The sequence below is a fragment of the Mesoplodon densirostris genome, chromosome 8, assembly GCF_025265405.1.
Source record: "Mesoplodon densirostris isolate mMesDen1 chromosome 8, mMesDen1 primary haplotype, whole genome shotgun sequence".
Lineage (NCBI taxonomy): Eukaryota > Metazoa > Chordata > Mammalia > Artiodactyla > Ziphiidae > Mesoplodon > Mesoplodon densirostris.
The window spans coordinates 98,083,472-98,099,671 of NC_082668.1; positions in this window are offsets into that span (position 1 = coordinate 98,083,472).

A 16,200-nucleotide genomic window follows, 5' to 3' on the forward strand; every position below is an offset into this window, starting at 1 on the left:
TAGCACATGGCTATTATCCTTTCTTTAAAAAAAATAACATTTAAAAACACAAAAGACATGGTTAGCATCACTACTGCTCACTTGTCCAAGTTTTCCAAACTTCCCCAGCCTACTTGGGGATAAGTGCACTGTGGACACTTTGCCTCGTGGACTGGTCCTTTGTGGCAGCAGATATGAGAAGCTCCTCTATCAGTCAGGCTTCAGTCGAGGGAGGAGACACTGAGTGCCGTGGAGCAGGGATTTGTGATGGGAACAAGACCCTGCAGATTGTGGGAGAGGCTGGAGAACCGAGGTGATAACCAGCCTCTCCGCACTGGCATGGGTGGACGGGTTAGCTTGCCGGGGATTTTGTGAAGTGACATACGTGCAGCTGCTGGGGTATTAACATAAAGGGAAACTGGTGGAGAAGTCTGTGCAAGGTCACTGTTTCTGTGTCTGGTGATGATTAGGGTTCCTGTCTATTAGCGGAGTTAGCAGTTTGGAAGTAGTGTTGAATGCACAGTGAGGCAGAGTGAGAGCAAGCTGAATCTCCTGATAGGTCTGCGTCTGTCTTTCAACATCAAGAAGGTTAAAGACAAGCTGAAATCTTCTGGAAGATCTTTGTGTCTCTCACTGCCTTTAACTAGAATGCCCCTTTAAGAGTAATGGCTGCTGTTTTCCAAATCCTGCTTTCCAAATCACGTCGATTTCTCTTTGAACCACATTTAACTGAGAACCATACCGGAGAAGAGGATTCTGGGAAACCTGGTTTCAGATTAGCCAGATTGATAAAGTGCAAAACAATTACAGGCGTCTGTTTGTACTGCTTTGAACTATATTTATATCTAACAGCTAAATCATGATTCCACCTAACATGATGCAGCTACGTGCAACTGAAAACATGCTAGCATTGTATCTTCTCCCAAAAGAGGACAGTAAGACCCCATCTTTGGGTGATGTTTATTCCTTTTCTAGCTGAGTCATACTCCTTCTTTGATATCTTCTAACTTAAGTATTGACATGTTAGGTTAATTGGTGTTAACATATGTTTCAGAGTAGGGAAATAGGAAAATAATAAAGAAGCTTGATTAGCATATCTATTTATCTAAACATATGTATATGCATACACAAATACATTCATATCAGAGGAGGAAGTACCTGGAACGACTATAGTCTTAAAATTGTAAATAGTCACATGGTTATAGCTGGTATTTATAACTTGCTTCTTCTAATACCCATTCCATATTCCCTTTGCCCTCAGCAAGCAGCTTAGCTGATCATGGTTTTTTAACTGGTGGGGTATCCCAAACCTGTATTCTTGAAGGGTCTATGTATGCCTTTAGCAGTTCTGATTATTTTGAATTTTTGCACTGTTCCAATAATTTTTTATTGGAAGAATATGTGAGTCCTAAGAGGTGCCCTAGAGGATCACCTATGTCGCAGACATCTGCCTCTTTTCCCTGTTGTATATAAGCAACACAACTGCATTAGATTTCTATTGTTGCAAACCAAGTTATAATAAATTCATCAGTTTAAAACAATACACACTTATTATCTCACAGCTTCTGTGGGTCAGGAGTGTAGTTATGGTTTAACTGGGTCCTCTGCTCAGGGCCCCCTCAGCTAGGACTGTGATCTCATCTGATACCCTGGATTCTTTTCTAAGTTCATTCAGGCTGTTGGCAAAATTCAGTTCCTAGTGGTTTTAAGACTGAGATCCCATTTACTCTCTGTATGTTGGCTGGGGGAGAGAGTCAATTTCAGCTCCTAGAAGCCTCTTTTAGGTCCTAGGCATGTGACCCTCTTATGTTGCAACATGACAGCTTAATTCTTCAAATGCAGCAGGAGAAACTTACTCCAGTCTGCTGCAGCTGAATCTTAGATAATGTAATCTAATCAAGGAGTGACTATCTGATCATATTCATAGGTCTTGTCCACATTCAGGGGGAGGGAATTATATTAGCATGTACACCAGGGAGTGGGAATTTTGGGAGCCATCTTAGAATTCTGTCAATCACACCATTTTCTCTTGGTAGTCAGAATCGATCATTCTACTTACCACAATTAGTTCCTGCTCTGACAGCTGAGTCACTGCTATGAGGAGTGACCAGGTGGCAGTTTCAACTTCAGTTTTTGAGAACTATTGTTGTGTTCCCCTTTGGGGCAAAGATCTCTAAACTAGCAGATCCTATATTCGTGGAGGCCGGAAGGCAAAATATTTCTAGTGGATCATTAGGAGTAATAGGGAGAGGAGCTATTCCGTCTTCCATTCTTTGTTTCTCCAACCAATGAAGCTTGGCTGTGGGGGAGAAAACCCAGAATCATATACTGGGCATTGATTCAGAACATATACTAAATGCTTAAGGACATTACCCCAACCCACAAAAGTGTGATCATCCAGTTGTACTGTATCGGAGTCTTTAAAAGATCATTTCATTGCTTCTGGGAAATATGGTAAGATCAGTGAATTCGCTGAGCAAAAGCTGATTGCTGCTCTTACTGTAAGATAAATTCCTTGAACAGAAGCAATGATGTATGGAACACCATGCTGGTAGATAAGGCATTCTGTAAGTTCACAGTTGGTGGTTTTGGCTGAAGACTAGTGGGCTGGGATTGCAAATTTGTATCCAGAATAAGTGTCTTGTCAAGTGAGGAAAAAATTGCTGCCCCTTTCAGGAAGGAAATGACTCAAAGTAATCAACTTGCCTTGAGGTGTCTGGTTTCCCTGGGGAATCATGTACAATGTTGGAACTCCGGGTTAATCTGTTGTTTTCAGGTTGAGTACTCAGCAGTTTATAGAGTGGAAGTCCATGCTTAGCTCATAAGTAACTTTCACCTTTATTACCATAACCACTTTATGCATAAGCTGGTGGAGCAAAGTCAAGGGTGGCTGGGCAGAGAGGCTGACTGGCAGCTGTAGAATGAGTAATCTTTTCCACCTGATTATCAAAACCTCTTCTGCTGGTGTTGCCCTTTGGTGGGCATTGACATAGGATGCAGATACATTCATACTCTGTGCTTATTTTCAGAGGTCCGTTCACATGCTTCTTCTCCAGAACTCCTTTTCACCAAATCCAGTCATGTTCCTTCCAAGTCCCTGACCATCCAGCAAACAAACTGTCAGCCCTTGACTAAGAATCAGCATGGATCCATACCTCTGACCATCTCTCATTCTAGACAGAATAGAAAAAACAAAAATAAAACAAAACAGCCAGGGGCACTGCTCAAAGTTACGCCCACTGGGGATATTTTTCTTCACCATTGTCCTCAGGGCCACCCCTAAGTGGGGCTGTAGAGGAATAGCTCTCCACTTTGAGGTAGGGCCAGTGTACTGTGCAGAACCATTTGTAAACCAGTCACCAAATTTTTCTTTCTCATCAGCCAACTGGTTAAAGCGACTCTCATATGTGTGGGCTGATTAAAGTGGAGACAATGTAGCAGGGATAGAAATCATAGGAATCTGAACTGCTTTCTCCTGTGTCTTATCTGTGCTTTCAGGAATTGCTCCAGCCTGCTCTTGTGAATACCCCTTCCAGTTAATGACTTTAATGATGGAGTTAATGTTAGTGATGGAGTGCTACTGTTCACTCCCACTTTCAAGGCTTGGTAGATCAATCAACAATCTGTTCTTGATATTCAATTTAGATTTCAAGATAATTTGGTAGCCTGTGTTAAGCATCCACTTCTCTACTAGGACCTAATAAGAGCCAGAAGCTATTTCTCAAAAGGAGATTAGGTATCTGCAAAGGATGGCATAGCTTAGCACCAAAATCTTAAAGTTGTACACTGTTTTTCACCTTTATTGACATTACAGTGGCTCCATCCAGTATTCCTGCTGCCACAAACATTTCAAGCACAATTGGATCTGTAAATTTTATTGCCTAAGTGGCAAATCAGCTTACAGGGAGGCCTGGCATTTTTTTGTACATCCTTCTCTTGTCTGGCTCCCACTCAAAGCTGGCAGCCTTTTGGATTACTCAATATTTGGGGTCATGATAGCATGCCCAAATGATGTGTATGTTGCCCTCAAATCTAAAGAGGCACAATAGGCATAGTCCATCTTTCAGTGTTAGAAAGGGCCAAATTCAGCCATTTGATCTTCACCTTGTAAGGGATGTAATGGCATGCTACTGACCACTAGAATCCTAGAAATTGTTCTGAATTTTTTTACATATGCATATCTTGCCAAGATGTCTAAAATAGTTGCTACTTCCTACTTTCTAGATCTAATCAGCATGATATTATTAATGTGGACCATCATGACATCCTGTGGAATGGAGAAATGATCAAGGAAGTACTCTCTGGAATAGATTATGACATAAGACTGCAGAGTTAATATAACCCTGAAGTAAATTTGTGATGGTGTATTGCTATCTCTGCTAGGTGAAAATATGCATATGCTTGGTAGTAACATACCAGGAAACATGTTGATTTACTTTAGTAAAGAAATCACATCTGGAACTGCAGCCGTAATAGGAGTTGCCACCTGCTTAAGTTTACAATAATCCACTGTCATTCTTTAAGATCCATCTGTCCTTTGCACAGGAAAAATAGGCAAGTTGTATAGAAATATGGTAGGAATCACCACTTCAGTGTCTTTCAAGTCATTGATGTTGGCACTTAGCACTGCAGTCTCTCCAGGAATAAAGCAGTGCCTTTACTGTATTATTTTGGTGTGTAGAAGTGGTTCTGGAGGTTTCCAGTTGGTCCTCCTCTCTATACTGTACCAGCCCTTATTCCATGAGTCAAGGAACCAGTGTGGAGATTCTACAGGCTGCTTATCTTGTCTTTTCCAATAATGCTTTCTAGAAGTGGGAAAAGAACCATAAGCTGATTTTTGGGACACACTGGAATTACTGTGAGATAGACCCAAGTCGGCACTTCATTAATTGCCTGACTTCCAAAAGCCTGTACGATGACTAGCTAGTTGGTCCACAGTGGTGCTTTCGTTCTTCAGAGATTATCTCAGTCCAGAGCCAGTGTCCAATAACTCCCTCAAAATTGGGTAATTTTTTCCTCTCCAATGCATGGTCACCCTGGTAAAATGCCACATGTCCCTTAGGAAAGATAAGTAAAATATTTATAATATATTATTTGGCAATGTATCAAGGTCCTTCCTCAAGGGACTCAGCCTTCCTTTCATCCAAATGGCTCTGGGTATGTGAACTGCTCAATTCTTGGAATTGGTTAAGGAGTTATGACTATGTTAATGATTCAAGTCAGACATTTGTTCTGTTTCAAGATGATTTCTGCCTACACAAATCAAGTAAGAGTTTAGTAGTTTTCCCCTCTTAGGTATACCATGATAAATTGTCAAATGCCAAGGATCACTGTTGGCCAAATCATTTTAATTACTACTTTGGCTCTGCCCCCTATTACAATAGCACCTGAAAGTCCCAATTGACCCTTGCCATATCAACAAATTCAGCACAATCAAACATAATATTCCTTCTACTGCAACTCAACACCCTTTTGAACCGTTGTCATACATGTTTACTCAGGTTTCTTTGATTAAAAAGTGAGAAAAGTCTTACAGATCTTTGGGGATATGGTACTTATTGTGAACCTGACCGGTTGGGACTTGTCAGGACTTAAGTCTGGTAGTAGGTCTAGAAGCAAGGACAGTTAGTGGGAGTTGGTATTGATGAGGTAGATCCCTTCAAGGTTACTATTTCAGGGGAGACCATCACCATACTTGGACAAGGTGAGAAGGGCTGCTCTAGGGAAGTTTCTATACTTTATTGGAATCTGCCCATCATATTATTTAGGGCCCCACTCTCTCAGTGCCATCACTATGAGGTTAGGAATTCAATTGGGGTTGTTATTCAGCTGAGCAGGGCATTGGACTTTGAGTTTTGTTTTCAGAAATCTTGACCTACAACTGAAGAAATAAGGGTGTCTGCTTTTTGGAGCAGACAGAGAAACTTTGTTTCTTTAACTATGCTTGAGGTGGGAATTTAACACTCTGAGCCCATCAAATTCTTTTCTCCACGTTTTCTAGTGCACTTAGAACAAACAACCAATCTGTTACACTTTTATTTATATTAAAATTTCTTGTAAGAGCAAACACTTGGTCACCTAAAGCTCTGCCTTCTATAGGCATCTGAGCATAGGAAAGAATTTAAGTGACATTTTTACTACTGTATGTTGCAGAATACCAGATTTCTCTTTACCACTGGCAACAGGGTCATTAATGCCTATATTACTAATTAGTCAGAGAACTAACTCTTTGTTTTCATTCTTAAACTTCTGTTCCCCTGGAACCACTCCTGGTACCAGTCATTGTAGCAGGTAGTGTCAGTCAAGAAAGCAGAACCACTATGAGTATTGTGGATCAAGTGCTTTACTGTTGGATAAGAATTTACAAAATTGTATGAGATGGAAAAATAAAAGTGTAAAAGGGCAATTTGCAGATCAATGAAAAACCACAAAGTAGTACTTCTGAAGCACTGGCACAGGTGGATAAATTGGTGCTTGTCAGGGAATTTGTGAAGCAGATATGTCTACCTGCTAGTGTGGGACTGTGAAGAAAAACAGCTAGAGAAATCTGCAGAGAGTTGTTGCCTCTGTGACTGGTTCTGGTTCTGGTAGTCAGAACGTGGAGTCAAGATGAGTCAGAAGAAGCTAAAATCTTCTGCATCACTGCATTTATTTGTCACTGGAGAGAGCAAAGACAAGGTGGACTCTGCTGATGGCTCTACATCTGTCTCTCACAATCTCCAGCCACAGTGACTTTCAGAGTATAACCACTGCTATTTCACTTCTGCCTTCCAGATCTTGGGCTATTCTTATGTTGGTCACCTCTAATTAGGAAACTTAAAGGGGGAAAGGAAGGGTTTCTGGGAAACATAGTTTCAGATTGGCCAGATTCACACAGTAAAGCACCACATGCCTTGTGCAACCTGCCAACTTCTTTTCATTTCCTCCAGTGGTGAGTATACAGACCACATGTTGAAACAGTGGTGTCATAAGATCAAAGTTTCTTGGATTGTTGAGTGACTGCAGAGAGGACACTTGCCCTAGGGAGTCACACAAATGACAAAAGACTTTATGAGGGAAAGAAACTTTGTTTTGTTATTCCACTTAGGTTTGGGGGTTGTTGCAGCAGCCTAGCCTATTCTGATTAATATACTTCTTCTTACTTAAAGCAAGGCACGTTAAGCAAGATGGTTCCTGTTTGGAGGTTGATGCAGGACCCCTTTTGGCAATGAAAACTCTTGCTTTTTGAAGAGGACGGTTACTAGGTGGCCTCTCTGGAAGAAAAAACTCTCCCTGTGGCCAGTGTGGTTTTTCGGGGTGCAGTGTTTGGGGAAGTGAGCAGCATCTTAGCACTGCTTTTACCATCAAGTAAAAGGGGTCACCTCTTTGTTATGTATGTGACTCCAGGAAGGAAAGTGGTGTATTCTGGAGCAACCAGGCCCCTGGCTGAGCTGAGAACCTCCCATGTTGTCCAAGTGTTGGGTGGTTTCTGACTCTAGACCCAGCTGAGGGAACTCTACACTGTCCCAGTGCTGTTTTAGCCACGTTCTGTTTCTTCACTCTTTCTGATTGCTGCTGCTGCTTCACCTGTTCCATTGACTGCTTCTGCCTTCTTGTTTTAAATCTCTATTCTCTGAGTCTTAACCATGTCATACATCCTTATCTTCTGTAAAAGACTCTCACACATGCCTTTTATTTCTGTCATTATCTCTCACAACTCTAAGTACTGTATAAATATTTATTGTCATTTTGATAGCATACTGAAACATTTGATTCAATACCTTTAAGGACAAATTAATTAATTTTTAATAAACTTGTTTCTCCCTCATTTTGATTTTCCCATTTATCAATAGTTACTCTATTTGTCTAGTCAATTAGGCTAGAAACCTTTCTTTTTTAAAAACTTTATTGAAGTATAGTTGACTTACAATGTTCTGTTCATTTCTGCTGTACAACAGTGATTCAGTTAATACATATATATATTCTTTTTCATTATAGCTTATTACAGGATATTGAGTATAGTTCCTTGTGCTATACAGTTGTACCTTGTTGCTTATCCATTCTATGTGTAATAGTTTGCATCTGCTAATCCCAACCTCCCACTCCATCCCTCCCCCACCCCAAAACCTTTCTTGATCTCTCATAACCAATCAGTCATATTCTGTAAGTTTTCCTTCATTTGTCTTTAGTTCTTTAAATCTCTCTGAACAAGTAAGAGGTAGGCCAGTGAAAACCCTATGGCCTTTTAACACATCTGTACACTTTTATTGATTTACACATCTAATTTAAACTCATATTTAAAGCTAAATTTCACTACTTCTGTGTTATAATACTGTATGTGTTTGCCATTCTGCCCTGAAATATAGTTTGCTTAGTCTATTCTCTAATAGTTATATGTAAAAACAAACAAAACAGACGAAGAATATTTTTTATGGGTGAATGCTAACAAATGAGTGTATATCTATTAAAAGAGAAAATTTAAAATTCAAACAAATGTATAAATCATTAATAAACAGATCTTTATCTTTATTGGACAAACTTGGACAACTTATTAAGTGTAGCAATAAAATTAAATGGCAATTTTTATGTAACTTCTTTGTTTATATCTGGAAAATATGGAGAAAATTATTACTTGATTTTAAAACTGTGCTCCTTTAAGAATTTTTAAGACACAGTAATACTTAATGGCCAGAGAAAGTTATGGAATTGCAGTTATAATAAAGTTGTGATATACTTTGAGATAGTGGAAGATTCATTTACAATTCCATAGAGACCTAGGAATAATAATACTAACAATCTACTCCTTTATGAATCCAACTCTGGCTCAGAGAAATTCACTCTTGATACATAAAGGCACTCCAGGTAATTGTGAGCACTTGCAAATTTGACTTGAGAGATGACCTATTGCAATTGCTTCTCCTGTTTCTTTCAAGCCTTGTTAACTTATCTGTCCCACTAATGCCTACTTCATTCAGCCTGATGCAAAATTTGATTTCTGACATATGGCATTATGTGATGTCTGTTTTCTTTCTCAGAGTAGAATTTATAAGGATCAGATTCTCAAAGGGACTATTGCCCAGAGCCTAACACCTATAGCTACCAATCAGTTTCTTGCATTCATTCCTTCACACTCATTTTCTAAGCATCTTCTATGTGCCTAATAATAGGCTAGGTGATTGGAAGTTTAAATCAAATAAAGCAGTGTACTTATATTCAAAGATCTAATAATGCATGGAGCAGATATATCAGACATCAAGTACTACAGTGTAATGTGTTAAATATTGTTAGAAGTAGAGGGCACAAAGCAGGGACAATGTGTGGCACACAGTAGGTACTTAATTTGTTCAACAATAAAATGTATTATTAATAAATTATTAAGTAGATACTTAAGTATTGAATAGATTAATGGATGAATGGGTACATAAATTCATGGATAAAACATGACTGTGGATTGAAAGAAGGATCATGACGTGCTTCCTAAAGGAGAGGATGTTTAAAATGATTTTCAAAGAATGAAAAAGTGTCAGGAACAAGAGGGGCAGTATACTGAAGGCAGTCAGAACAGGTATGAAATACCCAGAAAGTATAATAATTACATGTTCAGGTAAATGATTTCAAAAGGATGGAGCAACAAATTCATATTGGACTGTGGTTGGAAATGTGAAACCAGTATTTCTAAAACTGCACTTGTGAATTCTTACTTAACATTGTTCTTTCTTGTGATTCTGTCTTGAAAAATGACACTGCCAACTAAAGAAAAAATCTACCATCTCCCTTCCAATCTCCCATCTCGATTTAATTACTCACCCTTGCTGCAGATTGACAAACTTTATCTCTGAGTTTCTCTTACCTCAATACATCCTTCAGTGAGAGTTCATATTCTCACTCCTTCACTCATTCAATCACCAATATTTACTGGGTGCCCATTATGTTCATCTGCATTGCTATCAAAGTGTTATTTCAAATCTGTAAATTTGATCATGTCCCTACTCATTTATTTACAAGAGGCCATTAGGAATGAGATTATGAAGAGCTTCACAGACCAAACTAAGTAGTTTAGGTTTTATTCAGAAAGCTAAAGGAATCCACTAAAATATTTTTAAGCCCCAGGGTGACATGTCTCTATTTGCATTTTAGAAAGATCACTCTGAAAGCACCAAAGATGGTGCCCTGGAGAACCCACTGAAGGAATGTGTGGAAGGATGGAGCTGGTGAAAGATACTAAGAAGGAGTAGACAGAGATGGGAGAAATATTTGAAGAGAAAGGAGTCACAATAGCTAAGGGAAGATCGGATTTTATAAAGAAGGGAATTTGCAAAAAGACTGTTAACTCTCCCCAACAAAGGGTAGGCTCTTATCCATATTTGTCACTCCTTCAGTTGGGAACAGTGAATGAGGAGATTGGAGAGGGTGGGAGTTCCCATGTTAGGGGAATATAATCAGTGTCAGAGAATGATCCTCTTACATTCCACAGCTTTCCATCTCTTGACACTTTGGCTTAATAATCAAACTTACAAGAAATCTAGGGTGCAGGGGAGAACAGCAATGTGTAAGGTCAGTCTTGTTCCCATCTTTGTGAAGTCACTTCTGTCACCATCTGCCACTCCTTGCTATCCTTTTGAACCATGGGGGGCAATTCAGATTTTACCCCAGAATGATCTGAAGTGGGTGAAGACTGCGTTCAATAATCTATCTACTATGCTGAATTATAAATGTATTCCCTATTCTGTTCCCCATCTCAAATTGTATTCATTTGTATAATTCACCAGGAGTTATATATTCAGTCAAATTACAATATGAAGATGCTCCAGATAACACAATGCCAGCAGTAGAAACATGACCCAAATTTGCACAATCAGAACACCCTCTAATTATTAAATTGATGAGGAGAAATTAATGCCCAGAATAAATTTGCTTCTAAATTAAATTCCCAAAGAAGTAAAATCCAAAATTTAGCTCTCCGTTATGTTTTATTTTGCTGATTTTCAACTGAGTTGGGATTTTAAGTCAGTGAGTGTTCCTTCAGCAGCTGTAACCTGCCATGGTTTCCACTGCTTCCTTTAAAGCAAGCTGAGAATCAATAGGACACATTGGATCATAGCAGTACTACTGGCTGACTCATATGATTGAGAAAGAACAAAAATCTCTAGGCCCACAGCATCAATCCTAGCAAAATTATATAATCAGGGTTTAGAATATAATGCCATCCAGACTCTCACTGCAGATGTCAGCCAAGAATCATGCAGTGGTATCTGGAGGCTAGATAGACAGATAAAAAATGGTGGAAATGATAGAAATAGTTTTGGTTTTAACTTTTCCATGATAGTGGTCAGTTGGTTATTAATAGTTTCCACTTCTGCAGGTCCAGAGTTTTCATAGCTTCAAGAGCAAAGTCCAATGAAAACCAAGAACAGGTGCCATGTGCTTCTTCAAAATAAACTTTTGTGTGTTTCATTTTTAATCCCTTGAGGGTTAATATTTTTAGTTCCATTTTGAATTGATATTTACAATTCCAGTGGCCCCATCTCCACCACTTATGTTCTTCTTTTAGCAGGACTAGAGGTTTTTCCCATTATGGTTCATTTAGCAGCAGCTAAGAAACAGGATAGGGATGGGAACAAGCAAACTTAGATTTCAGGACTCCCAAAGTCTCAACTCCTCCAGATTAAGGGATGCTTACTCCATCCAGCCCTGTACTTCATATTACAGGCTGAGTCACCTTCCAATAGTACATGCATGAAAGTCTGCTTATTTTCATAGGAGCCTTTCCTGGTTCTTACTCACTCTGTGTGGGACCCAGTCCCAGAAGAAGCAGTGGTGCAGCTCCAGTTTAAATTCCCCCAAAGAGTCTCTCCTGATCTTAGGAAAGAACACTGTATTTGCACTTATAACCAGATTGCTGCTTGTTCTGTTCGAAGGCTCTGAAATGCTCACCATGACTGCTAAGATGAATCTCTTTTCTGCTTAAACCTAAATGTGGTTCTCAGGTCAAGCCCACCAGTTACAGCCTTGCTTAAAGGCTCCAACTGGCCACATGCTCACTGGTACTGAAGTCTAGCCACATAGCCTAAGCCTGTTAACACTAACCACACTCAGGTAGCCTCCAGCCACAATATAAGCTTCTGCCAACTTCAAAGTTCAAAGAACTGAGAAGCCCCCACTTGTTAAAGGTGTTCATTTCGGCCACATTAGTATATTCAATCTGTCCATGTCATATTTTGATCTAAATGTGTTTAGTCCTGAGTCTATTCTCACAGTTTTCCAGCTGATACATCCTGTGTTGGGGATTTAGGATGACAATTAACCATACTGCTCCCCTAGTCTCCTGGATTCTGAATTGAAAATATACTTAAGAGTCAGATAAAGATACTGCATTATTTATTGGTAAAACTGGATTAGAAAATTTGGCTTAGATTTGAAGCCAAAATGGGCCCCTTCTTATTTCCTACTTGAATGATTCAACCCTTCCCACTAGCAGGCCCAATGGCTGGAAAATTACAGGTTTCACCTTGCCATACTGCCCTACTGAGTTTTGTGCATGGAAGCAGCAGGAGAAAGGAAGAGTATATAGTAAAGCTTCCAAGCAGGCAACTTGAAAACAGATAAGAGGCAGAACATGAGAACAGTTATTTTTACTTTGTTAACTGCTTATTATCAGTCAGATGCTACCAGTATTAGGGAGGTTTGGGACACGGTGAGTGGAGACACGGGCAGGGGTGTGCTTCCTGATATTTACAAGAGGATTGCTACTCTTGCTTTATGATCTGAGATAGGAGTATGGGAGGACAGAGAGGCTGATTCCCTCTGCAGAAAATATCACAATGTCAAATGGGCAAATCACAAAAATGTCTAGGTCAAGAAAGAAGAAGACAGAAGAGCATTCACAGACTCTAATATGAAGTTCATTGGTAATCTTATACAATTGCATTTCTGTAGTGCGATGATTCTCGAATTTTAGTGTGCTTCAGAATCACCTGGAGGGCTTGCTAAACCACAGATTGCTAATCCCCAGCTTCTCAAGAGCTTTTGATTCAGCAAGTCTTGGATGAGGCCAGTTGAATTTGCATCTCCAACAAATTCCCAGGTGATAATGATGCTGCTGGTCTGGGGACCATCTCTGGAAAACCACTGCTGTGGAGTATTAGGGACAAAAGCCAAATGGCAGTTGTGGGGTGAGTGGATTATGAGAGAGTAGAAGCAGGGTATGTTAACTATTCCTTCAGGAGAATTAGCTGTGAAGAAGAGTAGAGATAAATAAATGTTGGGACTAGAGATTATTTGGAGTTGAGGATGGATTCTCTTGAAGTTATACAGATATCTTTATTTCCATGCCATTTACTGCAATGGGATTTGTTCTGTCATACATTTACAACAGAACACTATTATAACTATCTTTTTGTAGTGGTTGTGTATGCTGGATATTTTCTCTATCTTCCAGAACAAACAGTCTCTATTTTTTACCATGCCCTAGGAGCTCCCTGGGCTCCATCTGGCTTCCTGTTGGGTTTGGCCAATGGGGATCTCTGGCAGAGATCAGAGGGAGGGAGGAGACTGAGGTTAGGGTACATGTTCTCCTGGCTTCTTCCCTGACAAGTTATCTTGTGCTGGCTCTGTTCTTGACCAAAGGCCACTGCTTCTCTCAAAGTGCAAGAAGTCTTCTCTAAAAGCTTCTCTTCTCCCAGATCCTGATAACTGTTGTTTCCACTTGTTCCTATTCTCTGTGTTCTTTTTCCTATACCCTGCCCATATCTTTATTGGTTAATATTCTTTGTCAAACCTTCCTTGAATTATCTTATTTTGAGTGTACCATCTGGGATGCTATATGAATGATATAGGAGTATGTGTATGTTCCTGTGTGTGCACACTAGTGAGCACGCTTTCATGTATGTGTGTATCCATAATTCGCAGATTTTCTACTTTCAGTCCTTATGATTCAGATAGGAAGAACTTTACCCTTCTCAGATCCAGTAGTCAGCAGTTATCTGGGTATATTGGTATATTCTCTGGCCACAGTTCAGCTCAGAGAAGAGCGTTTGATCTGATTTGATTCAGTGAAACTCAGCTCCTACGCTAGATATATTTGAAAGAGGTGTTCTTCCCTCTGATTGCTAAGCTGGTACTCTGTAAGCATGGATCTGCCTGTGATCTTTACCACCACTTAAGAGATCCTGACCAGGAATGAAGGCCTACGAAGGAAAATGGAGGTGAAAAAGAAAGATGAACAGATTCCTAATGATATCTTTCAAAAACATGGGTTTAACTGAAAGTGGCTACTTCGAAGTGTTAATATTTATTTTGCTTAGGCCATTTTGAGTTGAGTTCTGCAATTTGTAACAGACATTGTTCTGACTGATATATTTCTTATTCCTCCCTTGTTCCATATGAGTTCCAATTTCTATCAGCTAGCTACATAATGTTTCTTTGAACTTTCTCTAATTCTCTAGATTCTTCCTAAATCTGCCTTTCTCTTCTCCAAAGGTATATTTGTATGTATGTATTCTATCTTGGACAATCTCATAAAAAGTGTGTCAAAAATATGTTTTACTCTGAGGGGAAAAAACTGATCTCAAAAAGACATTGGTGGTAGAGTTAAAATACTATATTTGCAACTTTACTGATAAATCTGAGGCTTTAAGATAGAAAAGATTCAATCAGTGTCATTTTAAATCTATAGACCTTGAACCATAAAAGTACATTAAATTATTATGGGATTACCTCAAAACTATCCTTTGTTTACACTTTTTACTACAGCTCTTTGGTTAACCCACCATGCCTTGAACTAAAAAGATAATAAGCTAAAAATGTGAAACTCAGGTGATAAGACATTAAAGGTATAAAAAATCTAAGGGAGCAGGAAAGTAAGGACATTATCATGGGGGTAACAGATAAAAATTAAGTGTTAAGATAAGCATAGGACAGGGGAGAGGTAAGGACACACCCGGCTGGTGAATCCTCACCGGAAGCAAGAGAGCAGATGATGGCTAAACCAGCGACTGCTCCCCTCCAGGCACCTGTGCTTTCTTTCTGCCTCTGATACTGAAACCCCCACCCTGTGGGAACAGCTAACTGTCTGCCTCCCACAAGCACACAGACCCAGACTCATTGGAAATGGAAGGTTGATGATGCTGACTCCTGATTACCTCACCTCACTGATTACCAGACAATCAGAAGAATGTCCACGAGCTGACCAAGCCCTGCTCCTTGAACACTGTAAGACTCCTCACTACCCCCTCCAAGGTAGGACACACAGTCTCGAGGGCATTAGCCCACTGTGCCTGCCAAAGCAATAAAGCTATTTCTTTCTACTTTACCGGGGGGGTGGGGGGGTGGGGAAAGATAAGCATAGGACATGGTGTCTTCTGGATTGTGAAGCTTACTCCCTCCCATGGATTAGCAACATCTTCCAGGTGCCAGAGACATCGAAATATGTGTCTGAAGCTCCAGAATTTGTTAACACCTTTAAATGTACTTTCCAATTCACTAAAAAAGCATTTTAAAAATATGTAAACTGCTACTGTTTGAAATGAAGGAAAAATGCATTCATTTAAAGTAACTTAAAAAAGCCCTAGGTGGGTGGGATAGGGAGGGTGAGAAGGAGATGCAAGAGGGATGGGATATGGGGATGCAAGAGGGAGGGGATATGGGGATATATGGATACGTTTAGCTGATTCACTTTGTTATACAGCAGCAACTAACACACCATTGTAAAGCAATTATACTCCAGTAAAGATGTTAAAAAAAAAAAGAAAAAGCCCTAGGTGTTTATAAAACCTGATGAGTACAAAGAAGAAAATTCATTAATGCCTAGATTTTTTTTTTTAAAGGAGCAATGTTTGAGAAAACAGTAAGCTAGGCCTGTGAATCTGAAGCATTTCAAGACATTTTTTTTTTTTAAATGCCGGATATTTAAGTTTCCAAGTAAATGGAAAGTTGTGAATAGCTTCTTGTCAAAGCGTGTCCTCCTTAATTAGTGACTTCATTAGCAAATATTTGTTTGCAATTGTTTCACAAGCTTGCACCCTTTTGTGTTCCATCCACCCACATTAACACTGGGAGTGATCTTGGGGATCCCCAAGGAACTGACGGTGGCTGGCAACAGACACGCTCCCCTGCCCTTCCCTTCACCCCGCACCAGCAGCTGATTTCAACAGCTGTTGTGATCCCTGGCAAAGGTTAATTCATTCATGCCTTGGGACAGCTGCTGGGGGTGGCAGGTGTTTCCTTGGGTGGCTGGAAAGAGGA